Genomic DNA, 25,978 nt, shown 5'->3' on the forward strand with positions numbered 1-25,978 from the left:
GTGCGGTGGCAGGAAGCAGTTGTCGGCTGCGTGCGTGAAAAATAACAACTGCAGACACATGCCATAATGTTCCAGTGGAAATCAAACTCTGAGAAATTTTTTAAATGTTTTCAACACATCAGCATGAAGCATCGACCTAGTTGGAATCACTTAGATCTAAAGCAAATGCACTGATTGTTTTCACAGCAGGCTTTTCTTCTCGGAGCTGAAACGGGCGCACTGGCGCGGGCGGCGCGGAAAGGTTTTCAGCCCCCTGCCTTGGTCTGCTATAGCCTGTGACTCGATCAATACCAGGGTGAGCCGCAGAGGAAGCTCAGGGAAGATTATGAAGATGAGGTGAGTGACAGAATTACCTTACAGGATTTGTTCTTTCTCTCACCTTGAATCTCATCTGCCTCGGACAGAGATGGAAGACCATCAGGGTGCAGACTTAAAAGGAAAGGTGGATAAGGACAGGGAGGGGTGGCGGTGAGGGGCGTTAGACATCACGTATGCCCAGAGCCTGGCCATTGTGTTTCTTTCCATGTTAGAACCATCAGGAAAAGACAAGTCCTCTAGCAACTCGGGGGTTGAGGGGGGCGCCCCTGGTGAACGTGAAGGCCTCTCTTGCAGGGCCTGGCACACATTGGTGCACAGTAATTGGCACCCATGATTTTCAGTATCTTGTTATTACTGTTAATAAAATTACTCCTCCCATTTTTACCTTTTTACCCCAGACAGTACCATTCACGTAAATATCAAACATGAAGTGCCTACTTTCCAGTTAAAACCATGGGATAGGATATAGTCTGCATCAAATGCGTTTAGGTGCCCCTGGCCAGTCACCTATTTATTGTGGGTTTCCTCTGTACCAGGCTCTGCTGGCCCACAGTTTTCTTCCCCTAAGCCAGATGTCCAAGGAAGCCTAAGTGATTGGGTCAGTTCATACAGAGGGTTTATTCTTTAGCGAATGGGGCGCTGAGGTGAAGACAGCTGATTGTTATTCCATTTGTATGGAAGTATGCAAGCGAGCCCTTAGGAAACTCTCCTGTGGCTTCCTGAGTGCTTGGACTCCCTGATCAATTGCACTGAATTGGTAACGTGTCTAATAATCATATTAACAATAATATGTCCAAGCTATAACCGGTTAGACAATCCAATAGTCCAACCCTGAAGCTTGAGATTTCTTTGAATTTCTCTAGAGTTTAGACAATGTCTGAGAAATTCAATGGTGCTATTTGCTATTGTTTACTTGAACCACTGGATGGACACAGAGAAAAGTAACACATTTCCAGGGTTATTTTCCCCAAAACATCTGAATGATTTTTTTCTGGGTCTTGTTCTAACCCTTTTTTTAAAGTATAATAATGTTTATATATTTCATTTTAGAGGGGATGCTTAGTCATTGAAAAATGAAGAAACATGATTCCCCACACCTAGAAATTACCATTGCACAAATTATGGTTTTTATTTGTGGTCTTTTCTCCTACACACATACATTTTTGTTTTTATGTAATTCTAATCTTACTGCATAAACTAATTTTTTCCACTTAATGTGACACATTATAATGGTTATTCAATTTCTTTGAAAATGTAATTTTAATTTCACACAATCTATTACCTTTAGTTTTTTTAACCAGTCTCCTCTTTTAGGACACCAGATCCTTCCTTTTTGGAAGGAATATAAATTGACAAGAGAGTACACAGTTTGTTCACCCAAATCTCTGATTATTTTCTAAATGACTGGGAATACCAGGTCAAAGGTTAAACAAGTTAATGTTTTATTTGTAGTTTATTTCCAAAATACCCCTTTTATCACTGAAATTTCAAAATTTAGGAAAAGAAAAAACAAAATTTTCTAAAATACCCACTACTAAAAGATTAACATCTTATTATTGTCTTGATGGCCTTTGGATACATATAAAAATATGTATATATGCATTTTATGTTTTCATAATATAATATAGATTTCATAATATAAAATTAAGCATTTAGTATATAACCAGTTTTATACCTCGCTTTTTCCAATTAACAATATAACCGAGATCCTTTCCATGTCCTTAAATCTCAAATTCAGAAACAAAAGATAAATAAAATGTGCTGGCTTTCTGTAAGTTCTCTGCTGTAGATAATGAGTAAGAGTGCACAGAATTAATAGCAACTCAGCCAATTTTAAAACACCATCTCTGTGATGCCACTTAACACTAATGTCAGATGCTTAATGACACCTTCACGTGTCAATGCTAAGGATGATTTGGTAGAAGAAGGAGAAGGAAAAGAGAGGAGAATATGGCAGGGAAGGAGGAGATAACCATCAGGTAATATTCAGAAATTCTCCCTGAGGAGAAGAATAAACTTAGTGCATTGAAGAAATTGATCAAATCAATAAATTAGCAAAACAGCAGGTCAGTAATTATTTTACTGCCCTCTAAACATTATTTTTCTCCCTAATACTTGTAAATTACTGACCTCGAGGTAAAGCACGTACTGTATTAAGAAACTGTTTTCAAAACTGCTGAATTTTGCCTAAAGAAGAATAGGATGAAAGCAGTCACTTGGTTTTTTGTCTATGATTCATCATCTACAAAATAAAATACAAAAGTTACAGAAGTATTACATGGTCTTTTGTGCTAGTTTCAAGGGTACATTGTTCCCAGGCAAAGGTAGGATTAAATAAGTTATATAATATTATTCCAATTGTTATTATTTCTAGGTCTTCTTTGACAAAATGTCAGAGTAACATTTGATGTAGCTCTGTTATTTTTACCATAGAGTAGTTTTAATCCTCATTATGGCTCATAATCACTATCACCACCACCATCACCATCATCATTTCTACCATCATCATCATCATCCTCAGCTCTTTCACCACCTCACCAGCCCTATTCTTCACAAGCTGACCATTCAACGTTCAGGACTTAACTTAAAAATGGCCTTCTGCTAAGCCCCCATCTAAAGTAGGCTCTATACCACCAATCATAATTCACCATCTTAGCAAAAATTTTTTATCTCCTTCCTGGTGCTTATTACAGTTTAGTATTTTTCTTTATTTTTCACTGGTTTTTCATTTCTTCCCTGATGTACACTGCAATCTAGAAGAGGACAATGACCACAATTATCTTGGTTATCATTCTGTCTCTCATACATTATGTAGTGCCCGGCCCATAGCCAGCACTCAATAAAAATCACATGAAGTAATTAATCCATCATCATTGACCTATCTTCAACTCTGATTATGAACTCTAACCTAATGCAAAAAAAAAAAAAAAAAGGAAAGAAAAAAACCAAAATTGTCTGTGATGCAAAATGATCTTTCTAATGTATTTTGTCTCAATATGGGAACTGAGTGCTACTAGACCCGTGAGTGGTCATTTTTAAACTGTCTGCAAACCATACAGGTGCTATCAAGTACAAGTATCAAGCATTGTGTAAAGGCAGAGCGAGTTGCCTTTTAAGTAGTATAGGGTGAGAGAACTATTCACCCAGAAATATCTCTCTCACCTACCCAATGTGAAATCTCTATCATCACATTAATATTGAAGGTTAATAAACTATAATGTCATGAAACTCTTTTTAAACTATAAATGCTGTATGGTAGTTCACATATTAACATTTAAGTATAAATTCATTTATCAGTCGATTCAAACAAGGGATACGGAACATGTCATTTTGGGCTTATATTAGAAGATCTAAGGAAAAGGAAAGGTCATGTTTTTGAGAAGGATGGCTGACACCGCACCAGACCCTGTGCATGGAGACCACTAAGCCACCAACAGACAAGAGTGGGAACAAATGCTTCCTTTAAGCCCAACCTTTTCTAGATATTCTACAAGCAATATTTAAGAGCATTTTTATTCCATTTCAACAAATATGTTTGAGTACCCATTTATGACTTATGAAAGAGAAACAAAGATCATAAGCATTCAGTCTTGAAGCCAGGAAGAGGGAGATTAATATCTAGTTGTAAATTGGGGATGGTGGGGTGTGTGGGGAGGGTGTTGAGAGAATAGAGTGGGTGGAAGATGTGGAAGGGATGAAGAGAACATTTAGCAGTAGAATTATAGTGAAGAGACATCTGATGCTAGTTGAGGATGTATAATAAACATTGGTAAAGTATCACACTTGATTTACTAACCGTTTAAGTCATCACCAGAAGGGTAAGAGCCTTATAAGTAAATCAGTATTAAACGATAAGGTGCTCTCAATTTAGAAACTTATAGATACTTTGAGGTTTTCCCTTAGAGAATACAACAGATCACTAAGCTTCAAGGAACATGAACAGAAAAATCTGTTGGCTCAAGGTCAATCTGCTTAAATAGTGTGCTCGAAGGTTGCAAGCATGTGTTGCAAGCACCTGGAGAAGAGAGTGTTCAACTCCACTTGACTTCCCCTAATACCCCACCGTCCATCCCAGCACCCTGCCCCCTTTTCTTAGCTTTCTGTTCACAAAGCTGAATTACAAGAAAAACCAATGAGCACCTGGGTGGCTCAATTGGTTAAGTCTCTGTCTTTTGATTTCAGCTCAGGTCATGATCTCAGGGTCGTGAGGTCAAGCCCTGTGTCAGGCTCCATGCAGAACCTCTCTGCTCTTCCCCATCTCTCTCTTTCTCTCTCTCTCTCTCAAAATAAAATAAAAAATAAATACAAGAAGAACTAAGATGAGATTTAGTTATTTTTCTTGGCTTCAAGAAACTCAAAAATTTTGTAATTATGAACAGAAAAAAAAGTTATGGCATCTGCTCTAGGAAAACAAAACCATTATCTTTTATCTTTGGTTGCATAAGGAGAAGAAAACATATTTGTTCTATGTCATTGTCCTTAGGACCATTTCAGATAACCAGACCAACTCTTGAATACATCCCTCTTTGCTCTGTCTCTCCCCCACTTTTGCACCTGCTCTCTCTCTCTCAAAATAAATAAAATTTTTTAATAAAAAATATTAATGTCATAGTGCTACTAGCAAAAAGGCTATTTAGCACAGATTTGTCATTATAATCACAACATATGTTTGAAATTGGATGTGTCCTCCAAATTGGGGAGCCAGGGGCAGGGGGGAAGGGAGTTAGGCATGAAAAGGTCATCGAATGAATATTACCTCTTCATAGACTGGGATGGCTAGCAAGGGCTTATTTTCGATGGGAAAAAGCTTGTGGTTCCCAAAACAACTGTAACTTAACCAGTTACATATATAGTATATTATGACATGAAAGTTGACACCACGTACAGAAATACTAAATACCACATATGCTCGAGGGATACAAGTTATAGTTGTTAGGGGAGCTGTAAGTTCCGAATGGCAATAAAAATGGAGTAACAACCACCTGAACAGCCTTGGATCGTGCCTTTATGGAAACCCTATGCATTCATATGCCTGACAAATCCTTATTGAGTGCCTACTATGTGTAAAGCATTGTGTTAGAGGCTGTGGGAAAATATGGCCCTTGCCTCAAATAGCTTATAAGGAAATATACCCAGGGGGACCACACAGTTATACAAAGAATGGGGAATTCCTTCCTCTGGCTAGAGAGCAGAAACTTCCCACAATATTCTTCAGATGTCACATGGAGAAGTCTGTAAAGTAGAAATGTTATTAGAATCGACCCCCAAATGCCCAGTACTTTAACTCCAGCACCTGTCTTCCATAGCTAACCCTCTAATGCCCATTACTGAGCCTTGCACTGTTGGGTATTTAAGAATAATGGTTGACCTTTCCTCCCTTCCTCCTTTCCAACTCACCATTAAACAACTAACACAATTAACATCAAAGCATCCTTACCGCTTAAATGTTTCTCACATTCCCCTGGCATTAAAAATACTTCACAGAGCCTCTCAATGCTTATTTGTACATGTTCAGATCTTCTAATGTATTTCTAGGTGTCCCATGAAATCTCAATAAATATCAACATGTACCTATGTTTAGATATATGTATACTTTTTAAACATGAGACATATTATGTATCATGTAAGCTCCCTCTCTCTTGGGGAGCCGACTCCAACCCTATCTCCCTGGGTTGTTAAAATTCACTCTAGCACACCTTAGTCACTTAAGATAGCTCAAGCTAGAATGTACCTGATAAAGAACGTGGGAGAAGATTCCTTCCCTGACTCCTAACCTCAGGAAGTTTCAGCGTCTAGGCGATGTCACAGATAATTTATTAACTGAGATGAGTGGTAGAGCAATACGTAACCACATACAAGGTTCACATGAATGTTTGGGATGGAGGTGGGGCCAAGTGGGGAATAGGGAGGAGGGAAGGAGGAAAAGAGAAAAGACTTAATCATTATAAAAGTGGACAGAGGGGCACCTGGGTTAAGTCAGGTAAGCATCCAGCTTCAGCTCAGGTCATGATCTCATGATTTGCAGGTTCAAGCCCCGCGTCAGGCTCTGTGCTGACAGCTCAAGGTCTAGAGCCTGCTATAGATTCTGTGTCCCTCTCTCACACTGCCCCTCTCCCACTCATACTTTGTCTCTCTCCCTCTAAGAATAAATAAACATAAAAAAGTTTTTAATAAATAAATTAAAGTGGACGGAGAAAGTAGGCTATAAAGGTAATTTTGCAAAGAGCAATCTCGGTTTCACATATTTTTCCAAGCCAATAAGATATGCTTAAGGGCCAATCAGCTGTGGCCTAAAAGCTGTAACATAATGCCCAGAGAATGGGGTCTTTTTCACCCAGGTTTGGCCAATGACTTTGGTCCAATCATTCCATCTCTTTGAGCAAAACAAGGGGCTTGGGTCAGTTGAACGTGATGACTTCTTTCCTCTACAACTTCTATAACCATAAGAAATGTATACTTCTGTACAGGAGCACCTTATCGTTTCTGCTCATATGTCCACAACTGCTGTCGGTGCCATAAAGGCTGGGATCTCATATCTCCAGGGCCTGAAACTTTGCCTAACCAGTACCCCCAAACACTTATCAAATGACTGAATTTTCATCATATGCAATACATTTGTGTTCAGTGGGTCTTGGTTTAAGGCTGTATGTTAGTGTGGGCACCAAAAGGATATAGACAGGACAACCCCTGAGAGGTTAGCATCAAAGAGGAAGTAGAACACATGTTTACAATAATCCTAACACAAAACAGAAGGTGGATGTCAAAAGGAGGCACAACGTGCTCTCAGGGTTTGCATGGTTAGGCCAATGGGCAAAGGCTTCCTGGAGGGGCTGTCATTTCAGAAGAATGACCGGCATTTAAATGAACAGAAATTTTGTGGAACATCAAAGGCATGGAGGAAGGAAACTACAGATGGAGGAAAGGAAATAATAATAGTCTAGTTCATCTAGACTAGACTTTAGAGTTCAAGTGGGAGCAGCAAAGGAATAAAAACACACTTGAAAACAGAGTGGGGCTCCTATGACCTCATCACCAAGTCTTTGAACCATGGAATGTTTCAGCTGGGGAAGAGTCCACTCAGAGCTGGGTCATAAATAAGTTATCCAGTATCTTAGCTTACACCCCAAAGTTCCCACTGAGGCACCAGGAGCCACCATGGAGGACAATGTCAGCACAGAGCAGGTGAGAATCTGGGTTCCTCCCCCAACTTCCCTCAGAGCTCCACTGCCTTTGTCTGCTGTACATTTAGGGCTTTTGTGTAAAATGTATTTGAAAGTAGAAATGTTTAAAGGCCACGGATGTGGAACGGAGAGACTATAGGGCAGTTGTTAGTTCAAGAGTCCAAGTGAGAGGAACAAAAGTCTGAAAGAGAGGGAGGAAGCAAGACTAGTCAAAAAGATTTTCAACCCAGGTAGATCCCATGAGCTCCGTCCATTCATTAAATGTGGGAGGTGAGGGAGAGGGAGAAGCCAAGGTGAATGGAAGGCTGGGCCTACTCTTCAGAAAGAGGCAGGTCAAAAGGAGCAAACACAGAGTCAGACTGCCTGAGTTTGAGTCACAGCTCAGCTGCTTGCTTCCATTGAGAGAGATACACATGTAAAGTTAGCAACACTGTCTGGCACACACTAAGAGTTTAATAATTAATCATCATTATTCTTTTAGGTGGAATGGGTGTGTAGAAAAGACTTGTTTAGGCTCCAACATGCCACTGGTAAGGGGAAAACCAAGGATCCAGGTAGTACAGTCAACAGACACGCAGAGAAATGCTAGCTGAAGTTACCGAAGGTGATGAGAATATAGAAGAGAACCAGGATTGAACCTTGGGGAATGCCTGTTTCTGGAGAGCAGAAAAAATAAGCAGCAAGTTAAATAGAATTAGGGGTAAGAAAACTAAGAATAGAAGGTTAGGGTCAAGAAAGCCAAGTCACTTAGGAGCTTCAAGAAGTGTGGTGAGTGATAGGACACACAGAATGCAGAGGTAGAGGGGCATTTCCAGTTCTTCTACAAGGAAAGTTCCAGTAGAGAGGGAAGGCACAAGAAGTCAATGGATGACAATCATAAAAACAGTGAATGCATAGTAGTGGTTTTTGTGCACCAAATACTGAGCTTCACTCGTTGTATGGATGATCTTAGTTAATCCTCCAAGTGACTCTCTGAGGTGGCCATTGTCTTCATCCTACTGCACCACGTCTGTCATGGGCACTATGAAGAGCACTCATGTATGTCAGCCTTCTAGTCCTGCTCTGTCCCTGTGCCCTATGATTTGTAATCAGACAATCACCTTGTTTCTGTGTCCAAATGCTCCTTGTGCCCTGGTCCTGGTGACTGCATCTCCTTGCTCAAATTCCCATCTCTTCTCCCTCTGGGTCATGCAGAATTCATTCTCCTTTCCATTGGCTCCTTCTCTCCCTTGATCCTGCCAGCTTCCAGTCCTTCTGCCCCCACAACAGCACACCCCTATCTCTCCCATTTCCATGTTGTTGCTTCTCTGTCCTCATCCATGGGCACTCTTGCAGCTCGAAGTTCCCATGCCTTTCTGAAGGGATGACAGGATATTTATCCAGTTCTCAATCTAATATCAAAGCTACAATGAGATACCACCTCACACCTATCAGAGTGGTTAACTCTGAACAACTTGCACTATTAGACTTTTACCCAAAGGATACAAAAATGCTGATTCAAAAAGACACATGCACTCTGATGTTTATAGCAGCACTATCGACAATAGCCAAACTATGGAAAGAGCCCAGTGTCCATCAACTCATGAATGGATAAAGAAGATGTAATATATATATATATATATAATGGAATATTATTTGGCAATAAAAAAGAATGAAATGTTGCCATTTGCAACAACATGGATGGAATAGAGTGTATTATGCTAAACAAAAATCATATCATTTCACAAATATATGGAAAGACAAATATGATTTCACTCATAATGTGGAACTTAAGAAACACAATGGATGAACATAGGGAAAGGAAGGAAAAATAAGATAAAAACAGAGGGGGAGACCAACCATAAGAGACTTCTAAATACAGAGAACAAACTGAGGGTTGCTGGAGGGAGAAGAGTAGGGGGGATAAGCTAAATGGATGATGGGTTTTGAAAATAAAATAAAACAAAATAAAATATTTTTTAAGTATTCAATTCTCAACTAATAAAGAGAAACTGGGACTAGCATAATTGATGGGTCTGCCTTTGTATTAGCATCTGATACTTTGAATTCCAGGTGGACAAAAGTTTCTTCAGCCAAGTACAAAAGTTTGTCTTAGGAGACAAACAAGATGAATACTACCCAGGGCAGTAAATGGCACCAAGGATTGAATGCAGTTAAATTCCTCCACCACCACCACCCCTCCCCAGAGCAGTGGGGGAAGAGGGGAAAGGAGGAAGGGGGGTAGTTACATTTCTCCACCATAACCCCCCCTTCCCAGAGCCTTTAGGGCATGTTGACCCTCTTGTGTATTAAGAGGCCAGATGTGGGGCACCGGGGTGGCTCAGTTGGTTACGCATCTGACTTTGGCTCAGGTCATGATCTCACATCCGTGAGTTCATGCCCTGCATCGGGCTCAGCTGTGAGCTCAGAGCCTGGACCTATTTCTGATTTTATGTCTCCCTCTCTCTGTGTCCCTACCCCACTCATGCTCTGTCTCTTTCTGTCTCTCAAAAAGTGAATAAACGCTAAAAAACAAAAGAGGCCAGATGCTCTGATACATGCACTCAAGCACCCGACTTTCTATATGGAAACTGACTTACAGGTACATGCCTGCATGTGTGTGTGCTTCTAAGATCCTTGAATTCAAACAACCGTGATGTTCAGTCTCGCTGCAGTGCTGGATGGACTTTCCTGTAGGTTGGTTTTAGAACCATAAACCTAAACCTGACACCCATGAAAACTCCCCATTTTGTCCTGAGACGGTATCCCTGACACTTTCATGGTTTTCTTGCTACATACAATTCGTATTTCATAACATTAAGGATTTTAATTTGAAACTTGAAACTCATAACTGTTTTGCATGAGGCTCATCTAAACAATCAATACTTCGTTTTTTACTGATCAGGCAAAACTCTTTCTTTTCCTATTGTTTCTTTTCCCTCGATTTGTCTGCAGAAGAGTAATACTTACTTCATTAAGAGTACACACACACACACACACACACACACACACACACACACATACATATATACATACATTTTCTTCATTATTATGTTTAGAATTCAGTGGGAAAACAAAAAAATTAAATGTCAAATGTTCAAATATTGCTGTTTGCATATCCCACAGAAATATAAATTATAAAACAGCTCACTAGTGTAACTTTACTTGTGCATTATTTTGAGAAAATCTTATTCAAGAATCAACTAGAGGAGTCAAAACTCATGCCTTTGTTTTCTAAGTACCAAAACAATCTCTTCATTCATTATATTCCTTACTCATTAATGTTTTCAATTTGTAAGTACACGTGTAGTTGCCAATTTAACAGGATATTCTGTGGCCTTTTGTATTAAAAGTTTTAAAACATGATTTGAATAATCCATATCCTGGACTGTAGGAAGATGAAAATTATTCACAGTCAATTGATCTGTGTTGCATAAAACATTGCTAAAGTGAAAAGCAATACAAGCTTTCCACCCAGAGTAATATTTTAAGGAACATGTTTATAGGTGGCTAAGTGGTAAAACAGATTTGTTTTTAGCACTAAACAAACACAGAAATATTTTCATGAAACCCCTGAAAATGATACCAGATTTGTGAGATATCCCTTAGTTGTGTTTTTTTTGGTTGGTTGGTTGGTTTGCTTGTTTGGGTATTGCCTTATTTATTTGATCCACATACGACTTAGCATCCAGTCAATATAAACTTCAGAAACACAAATCCTATGCCCTCATTTTCCCACTGCTCTTTGTCTTTTAAGTCTGCCAAATAGGACCATGGAGCCCTCCTTCATTTTTTTAAGATTCAACATTCAGATGGGCCAAAAATAAGCATCCACTGGATATCACAGTGATGGCTACTTAAATTAAATGCAATAGGAAATATGAGTAAGAAATCACAGGTGAGGAAGCCACTTTCTTTTTAGACATCAATGTGAACATGGAAAATAATAATTTTCAGGTCCCATTTGCATAGTCTAAGGTGAAACCAGTAGACGAACACACACAAAAAATTCCCAGACAAGGAATTTTGAGAGGGAGTTAAGTGGAGCAAAGGCAACTCAAAACCACTGGAGAAGAAAGAACATTCTACTGAGATATAAGTGAGAAGAGTGACGGCTGTGATGGAGGAATTATTGGGAAGCAATGATTGAGAGCCCAAACATGCCGAGAGGTTTCTCTAGAAAGACTGAAGAGTTATGGAAAGCAGGGGACAAGGGAGGGTAAGATGCTGAGTATAAAGACAAAAAATCTGTAGAGTCTCGGGCAACTCCTTCAATCAGTCTAACATTATGGGCCAATTTCACAGACAGGAAGATGGAAGGCAGGAAGGAAGGGAGGAAAGGAGGGAGAGAGGGAGAGTTGGAGAGACGAAGGAAAGAAGAGAGAGAGAAAGAGATAAAGGGGCAGGAAAAGAAAGAAAAGGAACCATTTCTGCAACAGTCTGGACTGAAAATACCAAAATCCCAGGACCTTAGTTTATTTAAACCTTTTTGGATTCTCGGTCTGATAATGACTCCAATAAGATACCAATATGACCCATATCCAAATAGAATTGCCCAGTAAACAGGTTGTGATGAGGCAGGGAAACTCTGACCCTTTGGCCTCATGTTTGCCTATGGATGGACTTCTCATAGCACAAGAGGAGAAATTCTGTATCATGTTGGTAAGTGACAAGAGTCTGATATTCATGGTCCTCCACAGCCAGAAAGAATTTGATTTTTCCCCTCAGATACCCCACTCCCCATAGGAGGCAGAAATCCTGCATAAATGGGTCTCTTCATCAGACCCAAACTTTCCTTTGGTAGGCTATCCTGAGATCAAAATATAGAGTCATGAGCAATGAACACCCCATCAGGCTGCAGATGTGAAGCCACATTTTTCAATGAGCTCTGTAAGTAATAAAGAGAAAATAAACTCAGGAATTGAAGAAAGGATCTTACTTACGGCCCATTAAAACCCTGTAGAATAAGAGAAATGAGCTCATGGGATACCTATTTATTTTATATTAACATATAATCATAGTTTTTCCTAAACTTAAATCATGACTAGTGGATCAGAGACACACTCTTCTTTTCATTTGCTCATAAACATAATTTGGGCCCCTGTGCTATGATGTAGGATCAACGTCACAGGCTGACTTTAACCAAATAATCAAGAGGTAGCATGGTCCCTTGCCTTTAATGTTTCCTTTAGAACTCTTTCTAATTAAAATTTGGTCCAACTGAAAAAACAAAAAAACAAAAAAAGCCTTCAAGAAATATTGAAGGAAGAGAGGTGAGAAGAGGTGAGAAATGTTCAAATATCTTAATGCACGAAATCTTCAACTGCTATCCTCGCCTACTTTCTTGCATTCTAGCATACACCTCACTTTTCTGTGTGCACCCTATTGTCAGATTTGATTTGCCTTGTATTTGTTTCTTTGAAGTCATGAATATCATCCTATCCTGCCCTAAGAATGTGCAACTATTGGGGCACCTGGGTGGCTCAGTCAGTAAAGCATCGGACTTCAACTCAGGTCATGACCTTAGGGTCTGTGGGTTCAAACCCCACATCTTTGTCAGATTTCGTGTCTCCCTCTCCTCTGCTCTTCTCCCACTCTCTCTCTCTCCCTCAAAAATAAATAAACAAAAAGAAAAGAATGTTGTGTGGGGCAGTCGGTTGAGCATGTGACTTCAGCTCAGGTCATGATCTCACAGCTTATGGGTTCAAGCCCTACGTCAGGCTCTGTGCTGACAGCTCAGAGCCCCGAGCCTGCTTTGAATTCTGTGTCTCCCTCTCGTTTTGCCCCTCCCCCACTCATGCTCTGTGGCTCTTTCTTTCTCTCAAAAATAAACATTTAAAAAACTTTTTAAAAAAGAACATGCAACTATTAGGGATTCATGGATTTATCATGTACTAGGTCCACTGGGGTAAAAATAGGAGAGAAAATGAGAGAGGTGCAGATACACAGCATTCATGGGTAAAATAAGAGCATTCAGTTACCATTAGGGCTTCTATATGACACTGTTCAAGGAAGATAAACCTCCTTCCCGGTGGCATTAACATCTTGACTTTCAGAACTCTGACAGATTTGATCAGCCTTATTTAAGTACATGGAGAAGTTAGGTTAGCACCAATATTACGGTGAGTGCAAACCACTGTCCAGGCTGATGAGCTCTGAATTTGGTACAGGAGAAGATGAAATGTCACCCTGGACCATCTTCTTGGTGCCATTTTTTCAGGCCACACTGTGTGTCCCTGTTTCTAACTAACAGAGCCGAGGACAGTCTACAGTTTAGGAAATTCAAATCCAGCTTTGCCACTTACTGTCCATGTGACAAGTGACCTTGTGCCACTTCCTGAGTCTCTTGTTAGTAAAATGGAGATAATAACAGTAACTACCTCCCGAAGATATCATGAGGATTAAATTATGCTTAGAATGTTCCTGGTGTCTGGTAAGTGCTTATGAATTGGTGGATCATTATTAGTGTTATTTTTAAGATGGCTAAGTATCTAGTTCTTTTCTGGATAAAAAAAATGTTATTAAACATTATCTTAGAGGGGCGCCTGGGTGGCTCAGTAGGTTGAGTGTTCAACTCTTGACTTAGCTCAGGTCACCACCTCACAATTCATGAGTTTGAGGCCTGCATCAGTGCAGAGCCTGCTTTGGATTCTCTCTCTATCCTCCCCTCTCTGCCCCTCCTGTGCTCTCTCTCTCTCAAAATAAATAAATAAACTTAAAAAAAATTATCTTAGATATTCAATAAAGCTTACAAGATTCAAGATTCCCACTGAAACACACCACACACACACACACACACACACACACACACACACGGTGAATACCAGACTGAATTCTCCCCCCACCCTATTCTTCTGCATTTATGATTGTGTGTGGGGGGGTGCATGTGCACACACGCACGTTGTCAGGGGGTGACATTGTTTAATCACTGCGATAAAGTGCATTAGAATCACCTGTACAGCTTCTTTAAAATGCCTTCCTCCAGGCCCTACCCAGATAAACTCAATCAGAATTTCTGGGAATGGTTCCTGCATACCAGTGGGTCTTTCCAAGGTTGTCCCAGGTGGTTCTAAGGGGCAGTGAGAATGAAGAAGTGGAAGAGAGGAAAACGGTGAACCCTTAGAAAGAATGTCTAGGTTCAAAGCTGACTTATTTTATTCACTGGCAACAGGGCTGTGAAGAAGACAGAGAACCTCTCTGCGCTAGCTTCCACTCCCATTAAATGGGAAGGATGATTTGCACCTAACTTCCCAGAGTTGTGGGTTTCAGTTGAGAGCGCTAAGACCAATGCTTTCCTCTGAAATTTGTTTTTGAAAGCCAGTTTTGAGCTTCATGTGCGGAACCAGCTACTTTTAAACTTATAAATGACACATGACTGTAGGCCAGGTTCCTTTTCTCAGCCTCTGTAGGGAAGAAGGGAGGTAGGGAAGAAGGGAGATGGAGAAAGCATGCACTGCCCCTCCCCCACCGCAACCAGCAGCTCCCTAGAATCAGTTCTGGGAATCTGGACTGGGAAAGATGGCCCAGACAGCTCATACTTCCAGCTCTTACACAAATAAGATTGCATCACTACCCACTTCATTTTCACCTTACTAAATGGGAAGTGTTAAGATGACAAATACAGACCTACCCTAAAAGAAATGGTCAGATTCTCTTAAATATTTAAGGAGTGTATGTTTTGTACACCTTACCAAAACTTTAAATTACCTGAATTCAAGGGCTATGTCTGTTTAGGTTTGATCTGGCCCTTCTCCTGACTGCATTATTTAACCTATGAATCATGGTTGAAGGATTAGTCTGACAATATGAAATATAGAAAACAGGAATTTAACTGACATTAATTACCATGAATTTCTTCTGGTCTCTTTTTCACTAATCTAGGTATACTAACTGAATCATGCATTGGAAACATATATCTCTGTCAATTATCTTAATAAATAGCATGGAGGCCCATGAGAGAAATTAAGTTATGCATTTTGTTCAGCTGAATTGGTGGCTTGAAACAAACCCAGAAGTCTTAGAGCCATAAGGTAACTGATGGAGAATCGGCTCCTTATGTCATTATCTCTTATTCTTACACTAAATACACTATCGTGATCATTATTGCTATTTTCATTGGCATGAGTGTTTAATATCAAAATAAGTGTTCTTGGGGAATAAAGCTATCCCTCGCTTCTAACATTACTCATCACCTTCTCTTAGGAGATGCTACTTATGAGTTCTTTTGGTAAAGCGAACCCCATTTAGAAGATTCTGGAATTTTTCTATGCCAAGCGGGGTGAAACATCTCTATTTGTTGGTCTTATTTCAGTGACGAACTTATTTCTGAAAAGTTAGGTGCTCATCGAGAAAGGACTGGTTAAGTATCGTGGCGACCAGTTTGCAATACACACAAATTTTGAATCATTATATCATACACCTGAAACAAATATAATGCTGTATGTCAGTTACATCTCAATAGAGAAAAGAACTGTTTTTAAATAAGTCAGCATATATCCATGACAGGGAATACTATAGAGAAGGATGGAAATCTATTCGTAATAATATGAGATGTTCGAGGTATGTTTTTAAAATGTGAAAGTTGTAGAACTCTGTCTACAGCATAAATCTGGAGTGTCTGAAGATTTTCTCTGTGCATGGAAAATTTCTGGAACAATATAATAAATTGTTGATGATGGTTATTTGTGGGGAGTGGAATGATGGAGTACTTCAGTTTTCACTTTATATTCTCCTGTGTCATTGCTATTGTCATAAGCACACATTGCTTTTATAACTTCTTTAATAAAAAATTTTAAAAGATTCTCAGGATTCTACTACATGGCTTGCCCCGATCGCAACTGTGTTCATGTTCATGTTCTACTCAGATACTCCACTCTTGGCCTGAACTAGCTATTTAACTCCTATTTGATGGATAACGGTAGAAAGAGAGAAAACAATCCCAGTTGATACATTTCAGCACTTGCAGGAAGTAGCTCCAAAATGGGAGTAGACTCCAAAACAAACCACCCTTATTTTTGGAAGGAAATTACCATACCATGTAATGGCAACATCATTACCACGATAATCATTCTTTTACAGTATAGTGATCAACTATGTACTCAAATTTCTACAATTGATTTCTAGAAATTGTAAAGTGTTTTTTCCCATTCGCTTGAACAACTTAGTTGAAAGGAAGAGTATTTTAAATAAACACCTATCACAATTTTTTCAGGTACTAAAATTGAAAACAGTTAAAATATTTTTGTATTACTAGAGGTTGAATAGGTATTCTAAAATGTCTAGGGTGTATGTGCGTGTGCTTGGGTGTGTTTTTACTAATTAGATTGCCTCGCTTTCATTTTTACTCCAAATTCTTTAGTCCCTGGAAATCTACGAATAGGTTTGTTTACACATGGAAAATTTTTTCAAGAAAGAAACAACTTGGGGGCACCTGGGTGCTCAGTCGGGTACCTGACTTCGGCTCAGGTCATGATCTCACAGTTCGTGGGTTCGTGCTCTGCGTCAGGCTCTGTGCTGATAGCTCAGGGCCTGGAGCCTGCTTTGGATTCTGTGTCCCCTCTCTCTCTGCCCCTCCCCTACTTGTACTCTGTCTGTCTCTCTCAAAAATAAATAAACATTATAAAAATATTTTTTAAAGAAACAACTTTAGTTACTAAATCAAGTATTAGCATTTTGCGAAGAAACACAGTTTAACTGTCTTGGATTTGATCAGTAATGTTCGTCTTTGTTCCCTGAAACCTTTTGAATATTATTCTGAATGCTGTTACGTTAGCAACATTAGTGAGACACTCTGAAATACACTTCAGAATGTATAAAAATCAACTCTGTTAAAGAGAGATTTGAAACAGAGAAAATGAATACAGCCGATGATGTACTTTTCAGACCCTTGAACACCATCTGCTGATATGAGCAGTGAGAAATTTTCAAATTTGGGGTTCTTCTAACACAGCCAAATTTCCACAAAATCTCTTCTCTTCCCAAATTCTGACCCGGGGCATTTCATCCTACAATCACTTCTGCCTCCCGTTCAACCAGCATCTTGTCAAATCTGGCTGCAAGATTAAGTTTCCCGATTCAGAATTCAATATTGTAACCCTAAGGATATAAGATCCAAGCTGGAACATTCTGTTTTTAAAAAATGGATAAAATTGTTTCAGCCCAGAGACCCGAGTTTGCTCTGACCATAATGATGAATCATCAGGGCTGACACTAAGTGAAATGAGCTTGATGTTCTTGGCTTTATTCTTGCACGTTAAGCAGGGGTTTACATTTGTCCCTACTCTCACCTTTGTCTAAAAGGTTGAGAGAGCCTTGTTTTCTAGTATTATTTAAGGCTCACAAAACTACCTGGCTCCAGCTGAAGCACTTTGGACCCGCCAGAGCCTGGGACTGTGTACCTGGCCTTATTCTGGCCCACGCTGGCGTCCAATTTTAAAAGAATTCAATGGACAATTTAAGAAATATCTACGTTTTTTCTTTCACATACCTTCAGTATCAATTAGGGTTTCTGATATCCATGTCTCTCTGCTGGTGTAGTATTTTGCCTCTTACTCTCAATAATAAAGTATTACATTAAAAAAAAAAAAACTGGACCTGAATTCCGCGCTGAAAACTAACCTCCTCTCTGTAAATGATGCACTTTGTTTTTATTAAGAGGCAGTCTGAGTGCTGATTGATGCATAAAACACCATTGAAAATGTATTTAATCTTTTTAAAGTAGATCTGTTTCTGTAAGTGTTTAGGTTTTAGGAGTTAGACATAGATGTGCTTTTCTTAAACCACTTTCTAATTATTTGTGAACAATCTAAGTTGTAACATATGCTGAGTTAACATCATATTAACCAAGGAAACATCCCTTTTAATAAGCCTGCTCTTCCACAGCACATAAGCCCTGGTTAAACTCGCAGAATGCTCTCCAAATAAAGGATTCCTTAATCTTGAAATTCGTGTTCTGTGGCTCCGTGGTACAAACAACTGTGCAGCTTCTCCCCCCCACCCTCGCCCTCCACCCTTTTTGGCTTTGTTTGAAAATTGTATTTGTCTTGTCCTAAAGTCATCGTTTCACTGTTTATTATTTTGGTCTAAAATCACCAGGCGACTCGAAATCAGCTTACCAAATAACAAAAATACTAACTACAGAATGCAGAGTGTCGGTCAGTTCTCTGCTTTCGCGTTGCTGATTTCTTTTGCCCCAGGTCTTGCCTCTCTCTCCTCTCTCTCCGGTGCCCTTTGCCGCCCAGGCAGCCTACAAGGATTCACTTTCACTTATTACTCATCACACTGACTCTGGATTACAGCGGGGAGGAGAGGAAAAGCTGAGGGGGAAATGACAGTGAAGGAAAAGAGCAAAAAGCAGGGCAACACGTTTAAGTAAGTATTTCCTTTTTTTTTTTCACTGAAGGTGTGGACACATTTATTTGCATCTCTGACCTTAGGAGGTAGGAGCTGGAAATTGTATGGGTATCTTTTCCAAAGGAAGGAAGCCACCCCCTGGACAGAGGTGGGGGGGACTGAGGAGGACGGAAAAGAGGTAAAATTTAGAATATTGTGTTGCTCTTCATTTTTTTTTCCTCTTGTGATGATTAGAAAAATGTGGCTGAAGGGAATAGGGCTGCAGTTCACCCAGAATTGGTACCAAGTATCACGAGCTAATCTCTGTCTTTTAAAGAAAGTGTCCTTCATATCATGGGGGTTTAAAGCCAGTGATAAAACAAAAAGCTATTTTCTGAAGCCAACCAACTTGAAAAATAACTGGTGTAAAACTTTGAAAGCTGCCTTTAGTATTAACAATCAGAAATGCTTTCATTTATTTTGCCCTCCCTTGCATACAACAGTTTTATATTTGGAAGAAGTAGTTGTGAATTAACTATAATGTGGTCATGTATAGCTGGAGTAAAGAAAATAGCACAAGCAGAGAGCAAAACAGGAAGAATTTATCCCGTAAAAATTAGGCAGTTTTCACCCGTAATTGGCTCATATTGTAGAATTGGGAAGAGCAAGAAAATAATAGAAAGAAAAATGAATCTAAGTGAAATGTAATGACAGGTTCTCAGGGCTCTTTCTTCAGTCTGAGGTTCAGAAGAATTGTGCAAAAGGCAAAACTGGTACAAATTTTGGTTATAGTTTGGGGCCAGCTCAAGACAACATGACTCAACACAGTATTGACATGTGATCCCAGAACAAGTCTTGACTCAGTAATTTACTCTATTGGGCAGATGTTTCACCTCCCCCTGCAACCCTTGCCTCTGCCCAACCCACAAAAAGGAAGGAAGGCAGGGAGAAAGGAAAGGAAGAACATAAAAGAAGGTGTGAGATTATAGTGAGCGCTGCTCCTATCTCCTAGGTAAAAGTTTGGCCATGAAATACAAATGGGTTTAAAAGTTGTGTCACTCAAATTTTCTACTCGTGTTCAAATTATAGCCAATATTTACTTTTTGCTTATTTTTCAAGTCCAATCCTTTGATATTCGAATTTTATTTTCACAACCTGACTCTTTGCTGAATCAAGTGTTAGAAAAAAAGCAACAGCTTGTATGATATCACAATGCAAGGGAAAGTGGGGCTTTTTGAGATTTGCAGACACGTTAGTTAAATTCTAATTTTGGCAAACAATAAAGATGAAAACAGAAAGATGCTTTCAACTGTCTGGTAACATGCAGTTTACATAAGCAAAGTGACTGTCAACAAAGGGATCCTTCCTCCGCCCATCTCCTGAACAAGTACTACAGACTTGATGTATGTGAAACACATTATATCCAAACTGTCTTACACTGAACGCGCGTATTCCCGTGTTCCAGCAACCTCTCTCTATATCCTAGCGATGTGAACCCAAAAGCTTTAAATTCTTAAGCACTGAAATTTATACTTGGAGAAAGAGAGTTTCATTAATTGATCTTAAAAATAGAAAAGAAAGTATGGTTTCAAGACTAGCTTTCATGTTCTAGCTTAGTATGAATACTGACTTGGTTGTACAGTATCATTATTATACGGACACACTGTGACTTTGATGAACAGGATTGGCTTTACAATTTAAACACCTGCTTAGGGAACATACAGGATTTCAATTTAAAAATATTTGAAAGGTAATAAAAATTGAGTTCATCCTATAGAATTCAAAAAGCTAATACCAACTTTTCTCTAAATGGAGTATTGAGTCCACTAGAACTACATTGTACAAATTCATCATACAAATTCCTTACAAAGGAATACTAGCACCATTTCGTATTCAGAAAGAATAATCCTTAATTAATTTGGTTTCTTTTTTTTAGTAAACTGTATACTCTTGGCCTATAATGCCCTTAAAAACAGCATTCTCAATTAAATCCAAACAACAATTTCACATCCCTGAAGTATATAAATTTGCTCAAGTGATAGATTGGCTTCATATGGAAAGGGCATTCATACCTACAAAAATGAGTTTTTAGAGCATATGGGCATTATGCTTGGCATGTGTAAAGCAGGGTTAGGTTAGCCCTCAAGTTTAATTTTTATATAAAGGGCATGAAACTCAGTGGAAATGGACTGAGAATAGGCAAGTATGCTATTGACACACCACTGGGGTCCCCTGTCCCTGGGCCACCTCCATTCCCCATCAGCTTGAGTAAGTACTAGTTTAGCATGTTGTGCTTACAGCCATGTTCAACACTCTTAGGAAGAGGGTATAAATAAACCCACATGCAAAATTGCTTTACTACCAGAACAATGAAATATTTTGGGTTTTAAAATCTTCATGTGAGAAAACTCGCACTGAGATCCTATTAAGCCAAATGCACTTGACATTGGTGCCATTAGGACACACTCTCAAGCACTGCCTCCAATAACTGCATTCATTTCCTAATGTGCCACCATTAAACACTGAATTGTCTACATTTACCTTGGGAGGGGCACTTGGGTAACTCAGTAGGTTAAGCATCTGACTTCGGCTCAGGTCATGATCTCACAGTTGGGGAGTTCAAGCCCCATGTCGGGCCCTGTGCTGACAGCTTGGAGCCTGGAGCCTGCTTCGGATTCTGGGTCTCCCTCTCTCTCCGTCCCTCCCCCACTTCTGCTCTGTCTCTCCCTGTCACTTAAACATAAATAAATGTTAAAAAATTTTTTAATTTACCTTGGGGGGAAAAAAAGACCCATTTTACTGGGAGGGTAAATCGCAAAAGCTTTTGCTTGCACTTCCAGTCCTACTGAGGATAATTTCTCTGCTCTTCCCCCAACCCCTTAGCCATGTCCACTCGAAGCGTTCCCAGGAGCACTTTTAGCCAGCTGTGTCTCTCCGCATTCCCAGCTAAACTCTTAGGTATGCTTGATAAATATTTTTATCTAATTGGCCTCATCTGTTGTTTTTATTAACAACTAACTTAATATCCTCTGTTCTGTAATATCTGCAGAAGGCAGTATAAGAAATGTGTATCCAGCCCAGACCCTGAGGCCTGCGCATCAAGATGGAAGGCTGGCCAACGGTCCTCTGGGGACAGCAGTGCCAGAGGAGGATTGGACACAGTGACCCATCTGCATGAGATGAGGGGGGGAAGAAAACAACAACAACCAGGAGCTCTGTAATACTGATGAACTAATCTGTCACTCACAAGCTCAAGGTCTGCGAAAAAGAAAAACTGCGGTAAACATTTAAAACCATGAGAGGTGGCAATGCGAGTCTCCATTTATAAACGTATTTAAACCAATGGCTCAGAACCTACTTAACGGGTTAGTTCGCGTTGATCTGAAAAGTCATCTGGAGACAACAATCTACCCTATAGTTCCAAGGCTTAGGAAGTGTGCCCCAGATAACTATCAAAAATCCAGATGATTTCCAAGAACTGTATGAATGAACCAAGTTTCTTGATCTTGATATCCTAGGCAGGGAATTTGTTCTTAAGTACTAGACTGCTTAATTGCTTGCTTGGGGGAGAGAAAGTCCTGGGGGAAAGACATTTATGAGCAATATCTCCTCCATGGAGGAGTACATTCTCTCGAGCTGAATCATGGCCAGCAACACAGAGAAGTCTACTCTTTTCTCCAGGAGAAGCAACTGGATATTTGATCTTAGAGATGAATGAAAAACCAAACTAAAGATCACATTTCATGAGAATCTTTCAGTATTCTGAATGGAAAATAGCACTGACAATTGGCTATTTGCTCCTCCAACCCAAATCCACTTAGGAACTGAATTAAGAATGGCGGGGTTGGGGGAGGGTTGAGGGGGAGAGAAATAATTTTTATTGCAATATGTATTTGAGGAGGAACTAACATTTGCATTATCAGACAGGACTGTTCGCATCTGCTGAGTAAGAAAGGAGGATACGAGATCCACACCTTAAAGGAAACACTTCTTTTTGATTATGAGTGCCTGAAAAGCAGTAAAAAATTATTTTCACATTCTTGTTATTGTTAGAGGTTGTCATCGGAGTAAATATTTTTATCCGTGCTAGAACAATTAAAAGGAAATCATTTCAAAAATCTATGCCCTCTTCATTTTTACATCTCTAGTTGCTAATGGGACAGTATATATTCTTTTTCTTTCCTTTCGCATACCAATGTTTCAGAAGAAGTAAGCATTTTAGTTTGCACATTTTTTATGTTTGTACATTTTTAATACAGAAAATTTTTACAACCTGCAGAATGACAGTTTTATAATTTACCAGCTTGACAACAGTACCTGAGCTTTTTTATAACAAATAATTTAAGACAAATGAGCTCTTCAGAAAATAAGTGGCTACTCTGATGCAACTACTTAGAAAGTATTTGTGACAAGTCATTAACTGTATAATTCCTGGACATACGGAGTCTTTAAAACATACAAAATGCTGAGCTATGTAATAATAACTACCACTTTCAGATCCCAACAAATTAGGAGTTTAATCTGGTGTCTGTGAAATGAATACCACTTTCCTTTTTGAAAGTATATATTTGAACCTTTTAAAAGTGTATACCTTTGCAATGATTTCCAAAAACCGTATTGCATAACAATTTAGAAAGATTTCTCCTTTTTTTTAAACAAGCTTTCTTTTCCCAACTAAGGGAAATGTATATAAAGGAACTCCTTTTTTTTATGTGGGAATGTAACGCAGTAATCTTGCACAGCCTTATGGCCACACGATGACATTCAGAAGAGAGGACATGTTTACAACACAAGAAAAGTTTTATTAAACAGGACACGACTGTGGTCAGGAGCTCAAGTGTTATTTTTCTACAAAAAGGACATCTTTTTTAGCAGGTTATTTAGTTAATTCTATATGCCCTGGTTATTGTAGCTAGATTTGATACTCTTCCTGGCTCATCAGTGAACACCTACACTGAATGGGTATTAACAGCATATAAAATCAGTCTTTATATATTTTCCCCTGCCAATGCTTGCCCAGAGACTCTACTTTCTATCTGTCTGTATAACAAAAACCAATTTGGAAGTTTTTTTTAAATATTGTTCCATTGAAGCAAATATCTACTGCTTTTAAAATAGTGTGAGCCTGTGGAAACATAGTATTATATATCTGACATTTCCCATCTAAAAATACATTATGAAGCATGCTGGTATTAATAAACCATGTGCTTTCAGAACCCTAAAGTGCTTTGCTATAATTTGGTTGAAAACAGAGTCAAATGGTATATTTTCCACCATGCTATTAACATACAGCAAACAAATTTCACATCATCATTTTGCCTGCTTGTCTTGATTGGAAAGTGTGCAAAAAAAAAAAAAACTTTTAAGAGTTTATCAATATTCGTCATCACATTCTGATGGCTGAGTTAACAGTCCATAAGTAAGCCTAGATAACTTAGAAAAAATGGGATCAAAAACACATTACCAAAAAAAAGAAAGAAAGAAGCCACATATATTCTCATTTTCCTTGCCCCACCCCCATCCTAGAAAAATCACCCTTCCTTTGCAGCAGTTATCTGAAGGCAAATGAAAATACAACGATCCCTTCCCCTTCTGATTCAGCTTAAGGACGCAAACATTTAAACACAAACATAAAGTACCGATTGCCCAGAAAGCGCCAAACAGAAAGAGCAAGACTCACTGACCCATTTGGAAGACAAAGACGACAGAACAGCAAAGCTCTAAAAATCAGCTTGTGAGGCCTCAGAGAGAGATTCTTCTGGCATTTCATCACAGCAGCCCCAGATCAGTTCACCTCCCTGGATCCAGGGAGGAGGAACTAAATAGAGCTGTTTATTAACGCTGGGGTGCTGGATTGCATTAGGAAGCCGAGCGGACCACCTGGACCTTTCAGAGTGTGGCAGTGTTTAATTTGCAGCCTGCCCCTTCTGCAGCCGCCAAGACCACCACTACATTTACCAGGCTCAATCACACATTATCTGGGTTAGAAGTAAAGGCACGTGTATTCCTCGATTTCTATTTTCCATAGAGAGAGGGAGAGAGAGAGAGAGAGAGAGGGAGAGACAGAGAGGCATAGAAAACAGCCAAAATAAAAATATGGAACGGAACAATTTTAACTACTACCCTGGAAACATAGCACCTTATTCTCTCCTTACACTTTCTTTCAGAGATCACGATCTCAACAGGAAATAAATTCTTATAAATAGATTGTTTTAAAAGAAACATCCAGACTAAATTATAAATTAGATTCGTCCTTGGATTTTTTTGTTGTTGTTGCTGTTTGAATTTTTGTTTGTTAAGCCTCGCATGGAAGTTTGAGGCTGAGATTCCCTGGCTAGATTTACTGGGTACCTACTGCCTCCCGCACTTTCAGCACTGCGCTGGCAGGTAGCTGAAGATACAGATAGAAAGATGGTACTGTAAATATGAATTATGTGAATCATATGGTGAGACCCTTGTGGAAAAAAGGGGAGTTGAGAAATGGCTGACTCCATACCTGACCAATTACAGCTTGCATGGTCCCCGTATCCTGCTGGGCTGAGAGATCGCAATCCATCATATGTTGTCTTTGGAAAGGAGAATGGGGGCTTGTGGCATGCATCTGTCAATCAACTTCTGCACTCACAACCATCACCAAAAGCAAGGGGAAAAAAAGTCAAGCTGCTCCACCAAATAGGATGAAACTGTCATGTGACCTCCGGCAGACACGCACACACACATTCACTACCTCCATAGAGCGTAAGAATTTTCTGTAGATATGAAATGACATTGACAAATATCCAATACCAAGTAAATAAAGTGAGACAAACAGCTATTCACCAAAGACAAAACATTGGCTGTAATCTGCTGCTAACGGTTTAACAAACCTATGAAGATTTTTTTTTAATGCTCTAGTACCCTGTGTTTAAGACCAAAACAAAAACAAAATTAACTATTTCATGTGATAATTGAGGCTTTGAGTTCCACACCACCAAATACATTTCTTTTTCAATCATAAGTATTCACCCCATTTCTGCGAAGCTGTCCCTAATGATTTTATTTTCAGATTCTCTAAATGACCTTCGGACAATATGCAGGAGTCTTCACGGTTTTTGTACAACGTCACCTTTACAGAAAAGCTTGAAATGTTAACCGTCGCATAACACGGATACCCTGATATTTGTTGATTG

At 39.3% G+C, this 25,978-nt stretch overlaps 1 long non-coding RNA gene across 2 annotated transcripts; it reads left to right on the forward strand.

The window, feature by feature from the left end:
• Positions 1 to 224: 224 nt before the first annotated feature.
• LOC115281405 lies at positions 225 to 22,961 on the forward strand. Of its 2 annotated transcripts, none has more exons than XR_003904294.1 (3): positions 225 to 336; positions 21,693 to 21,767; positions 21,859 to 22,961. It is a non-coding gene; the product is annotated as an uncharacterized LOC115281405 (long non-coding RNA). The 2 variants fall into 2 exon arrangements; XR_003904288.1 differs by lacking the exon at positions 225 to 336 and adding an exon at positions 18,682 to 18,848.
• Positions 22,962 to 25,978: the final 3,017 nt, after the last annotated feature.

Source organism: Suricata suricatta, chromosome 2 (assembly GCF_006229205.1).
Source record: "Suricata suricatta isolate VVHF042 chromosome 2, meerkat_22Aug2017_6uvM2_HiC, whole genome shotgun sequence".
Lineage (NCBI taxonomy): Eukaryota > Metazoa > Chordata > Mammalia > Carnivora > Herpestidae > Suricata > Suricata suricatta.